Source organism: Loxodonta africana, chromosome 8 (assembly GCF_030014295.1).
Source record: "Loxodonta africana isolate mLoxAfr1 chromosome 8, mLoxAfr1.hap2, whole genome shotgun sequence".
NCBI lineage: Eukaryota > Metazoa > Chordata > Mammalia > Proboscidea > Elephantidae > Loxodonta > Loxodonta africana.
Window position 1 is genome coordinate 92334089 of NC_087349.1, and position 5288 is coordinate 92339376.

Here is a 5288-nt window from a genome sequence, read left to right on the forward strand (position 1 = left end):
GGCCTTGAGCATACCAAAGACTGTGAAGATGATGCAGGACCAGGCAATGCTTCGTTCTGTCACCCATGGTGTAGCCATGAGTAGCAGCCAACTCGATGGCAACTAGCAGCAACAACAACTCTTTAAGTGAACATTTCTGCCTGAAATTCCCTTCTATTAGAGTCTTAGAGAAAGGTGTCCATAAATAGCAGCCCCCCCCATATTCAGTTGATTAATAAAAAAAGAAGCAAGGCATATGAAAATAAAAAGAGTGAATTTATAATCCATCCTCCTACAACCACCTCATTTTCAACGAAGGCCCAAAATCTATCGGATAGGGAAAAGACAGTCTTTTTAACAAATGGTGCTGGCAAAACTGGATGTCCACCTGCAAAAAAAATGAAACAGGACCTATACCTCACATCATATACAAAAACTAATTCAAAATGGATCAAAAACCCAAACATAAAACCAAAAACAATTAAGATCGTAGAAGAAAAATTAGACTCAATGCTAGAGGCCCTAACCTTAACTAGCAATACACAAACACAAGAAGATAAGCCAGATAACTGGGATCTTTGCAAAATTAAACACTTGTACTCATCAAAAGACTTCACCAAAAGAGTAAAAAGAGAAGCTACAGACTTGGAAAAAAAATTTGGCTATGACAAATCTGAAAAAGGTCTAATCTCTAAAATTTCCAGGAGAATCCAACACCACCACAACAAAAAGACAAATAATCCAATTAAAAATGGGCAAAGGATATGAACAGACACTTCACCAAAGAAGACGTTCAGATGGCTAACAGACACTTAGCAAATGCTCACAATCACTAGCCATTAGAGAAATGCAAATCAAAACCACAATGAGATACCATCTCACTACAACATTACAGGCACGAATCAAAAAAAAAAAAAATAACAAATGTTGGAGAGGCTGCAGGGAGACTGGAACTCTCATGCACTGCTGGAGGTACAACCATTTTGGAAAACGCTATGGTGCTTCCTTAGAAAGCTAGAAATAGATATACCGTATGATCCAGCAATCCCACTCCTAGGAATATAACCTAGAGAAATAAGAGCTGTCACACAAATAGACATATGCACACCCATGTTCACTGCAGCATTATTCACCATAGCAAAAAGATGGAAACAACCTAATTGCCCATCAATAGATGAATGGATAAACAAACTATGGCACACACACAATGGAATACTGTACAATGGTAAAGAACAATGATGAATCTGTGAAACATCTCACGACATGGATGAATCTGGAGGACATTATGTTCAGTGAAATAAGTCGATCATAAAAGGACAAATATTGTATGAGACTGCTATCATAAAAACTCGTGAAAAGGTTTACACACAAAAAGAAACAATCTTAGATGGTTACAAGGGAGCGGAAGGGTGGGAGGGAAAAACACTAAGTAGACAATAGATAAGTGGTAACTACGATGAAGGGTAAGACAATACACAATACTGGGAAGCCAGCACAACTTGTCCAAGGCAAGGTCATGGAAGGGCCATAGACATATCCAAACTCCCTGAGGGACCAAATTACTGGGCTGAGGGCTGGGGACCATGGCCGTGGGGAACATCTAGCTTAATTGACATAACATAGTTTATAAAGAAAATGATCTACATCCTACCTTCATAAGTAGTGTCTGGGGTCTTAAAAGTTTTCCAGTGCATTCTGCATCCCACTTTGAAATGTGGCATCTGAGGTCTTAAATGCTAACAAGTGGCCATCTAAGATGCATCAATTGGTCTCAACCCACCTGGATCAAAGGAGAATGAAGAACACCAAGGTCACACAATAACTATGAGCCCAAGAGACAGAAAGGGCAACAGGAACCAGAGACTTACATCATCCTGAGACCAGAAGAACTAGATGGTGCCCAGCCACAACCGATGACTGCCCTGACAGGGAGCACAACAGAGAACCCCTGAGGGAGCAGGAGATCAGTGGGATGCAGACCCCAAATTCTCATAAAAAGACCAGACTTAATGGTCTGACTGAGACTAGAGGAATCCCAGCGGTCATGGTCCCCAAAACTTCTGTTGGCCCAGGACAGGAACCATTCCCGAAGACAACTCATCAGACATGGAAGGGACTGGACAATGGGTAGGAGAGAGATGCTGATGAAGAGTGAGCTACTTGTATCAGGTGGACACTTGAAACTGTGTTGGCATCTCCTGTCTGGAGGGTGGATAGGAGGGTAGAGAGGGTTAGAAGCTGGCAAAATTGTCACGAGAGACTGGAAGGGCTGACTCATTAGGGGGAGAATAAGTGGGAGTATGGAGTAAGGTGTATATAAGCTTATACGTGACAGACTGACTTGATTTGTAAACGTTCACTTAAAGCTCAATAAAAATTATTAAAAAAAAAACAATTTTTCCAGTGGCCATCTAAGATACTCCACTGGTCTCACACCATCTGGAGCAAGAGATAATGAAGCAAGCCAAAGACACAAGAGAAATGTTAGTCCAAAGGACTGATGGACCACATCTATCACAGCCTCCACGAGACTGAATCAGCACAACTAGACCGTCCCTGGCTACCACCACTGACTGCTCTGACAGGCATCGCAATAGAGGGTCCTGGACAGAGCTGGAGAAAAATGTAGAACAAAATTCTACCACATGAAAAAAAAAAAAAGGTCAGACTTACTGGTCTGATAGACACTGGAGTAACCCCAAGAGTATGACCCCCAGACACCCTTTTAACTGTGTTCTGAAATCACCCCTCAGGTTCACCCTTCAGCCAAAGATTAGACAGGCTCATAAAAGAAAATGAGTCTAAATGGGCACACCAGCCCAGGGGCAAATGTGAAAAGGCAGGAAGGGACAGGAAAGCTGGTAACTTGGAACCCAAGATTGAGAAGGGGAAGGTGTTGACATGTCCTGGGGTTACCAATCAATGTCACAAAACAATATGAGTATTAAATGGTTAATAAGAAACTAATTTGCTCTGTAAACCCTTATCTAAAATACAATTAAAAAAAAAATTGAGCAAGCTCACTGCAAAAAAAAAAAAAATTCAAATTTAGAGAAGGCTCTCCACAAATAGCACCCCTCCCCCCTATATATTCAGTTGAGTAATAAAAATAAGAAGCAAGGCACATGGAAATAAAAAATCAAATTTATAATTGATTCAGTTGAGGTCAGAGAATGTCACTTAAAAAGTGTGATCTAAATGGGCTTTCTAACTTAATCCTGGAGTTGGACAGACTGTTTCAGATACTCACAGAAGACCTGGTCCACTGCAGGCCTCCCATAGTCCCTTAACTAGCCAAGAGCAGTGGGGAACACTCCAGAGCAGCCTGGCTGGAAAGGAGGAGAAGCTGAACTGCCCATCCACTCCCCAGTATTTGCCAATAAGATTTGAGTCCTTCCTTCCCTAGAGGGAAGGGCGTAGGAGGTACTAAGAGGCCAGGTATGTCACACCTCTGCCTGGAAGGAAATAAGAGAAGAGGGAGGAAGCTTTTCCACCATGTACCTTCCCACAGCTGTCCACCTCTGAAATGTCTCTAATCCACCATGACCTAGCTCAAATGTCTGCTCCTCCAGGAAACCCCTTGTCCTGCCCCCTCCATGGCCCTGCCCAGGCAGAGCAGATTATGCCTCCATTTGTGTTCTCTCTACTCAAGTTTTGATTTACTAATTTATAATTATTTACATGTCTATCTCCTGTCTTCTACTTCCTGTCCTGGGAGGGTAGAAATTAGGCCTTACTCATTTTTATGTTCTCTTTACCTAGTGGAACGTCTGAAAAAAAAACAGTGGTTTAAGAATAGACATTTGTTGAATGACTTGATTCTCTTTTGGCCTTGATTATTCAGGCTCCAAAAGAGCAGGGACTACATTTATCTTGCTCACCACCTTGTCCACCCTCTCCCCATACCTTGCGCGGCACCTGGTGCGTGATGGCATTCATTAATAGCGTGTTAACTGGGTGAAAGGACACACAGGCATCCTGACTACACTAGAAACTCCGTGGGAACAGGAAACTCGCCTCCTCCTCCTTCGCTGTACTCTCACAGCCTACAGCAGTGAATAACTCATCATCATTATGAATGATGAATGAATGAGCAAACTTCTTTTACTGAATCCTCCAATTTTCAACCCCAATTGAGACAGAAAAATGTGAAGGCCAAGACCCATTATTCTGAGGTTTAATTGAAGGCATGGAACAATTGCCAAAGCGTTGCTCTAGGTTTTTTTTTGTTTTTGTAAGAAAGGTTGATAATGTTTCCACCGCTCTCTTCATTGGCCATTGAGTCACAAACTAATTGAAATATATGGCTGTAGAGCCCTGAAATATCCCAGTAGGAAAGTGAGAAGCTGGTGTATTTTCTCATTGCCCACAAATCCGGTTCCCTAGAGAGTGCTGGCTAGTCTGCCTTCCTGGCTAGATCACTTTTGATGTGATGTGGGGATTCGCTTGCCTAGTCCCCTAACAGGGACTGAAATGTCTCAGTTTGTAACTCTCCAGATGCAGGAAAGAATAAAATAAAAAACTGGTTAGGGAACACCCATTTTATTTTTCAAGCTTCAGAGAGGATCTTGTACAACATGCACATAGATCAATTTTTCCATTATGACTAGCATACAATCCTAATTGCTATCCTGTGGTACTGCCTTTAAGACACTGCCAGAAGGCTGGCTGCGTTGAATGCTCCCAGGGTGAGAGCAAGTCTCGATTCGTCCACCACAAACAAGGAGTGACAGACCTAGCTCGTGATCCAGCAGTGTGTCCCCTGTTATCTTGAGCCTTGTCTCACACAAAAAGCCCTCTTGACTGATTTTACTTCACTTATATTTTGAAAAGAAATAGATGTAAGGTGTTCAGCAAGGGGGGGTTGAGAGTAGATGTATTTCACAACTGAACCAGGAAGAATGCCAAAATTGTTAGGGATTGTTGGTCTCCAGTGACCGATCCCAGGGTCTTCTACAGGTGTATTCACCTCTTTGAATAGAACGCTGACTACTCAAAGTCTGGAAAGAAAAATAGCCATTGCATCTTAGCAGATCACACATTTGTGATAGTATTTGGCCACTGCTGCTTCACAAAGGCTAGTGTGACTTATCTTATGACCTTATTCTTTCTTCTTGTTATAAATACCAGTGGGCCCCTGGAATTCCTCTTCCTCCTTGTTCCACTCCATTGTCTGCTTCCACCTATCTGTATTCAACTATCTGTTAGAGTTGAAAGGCTGTATGATTTGGCTTAGGGCATTGCAGCTTTTCCTTCACTTGCCTTTTTATCTATTACCTAGAGGTGATAGACAGACAGACAGTCAGACA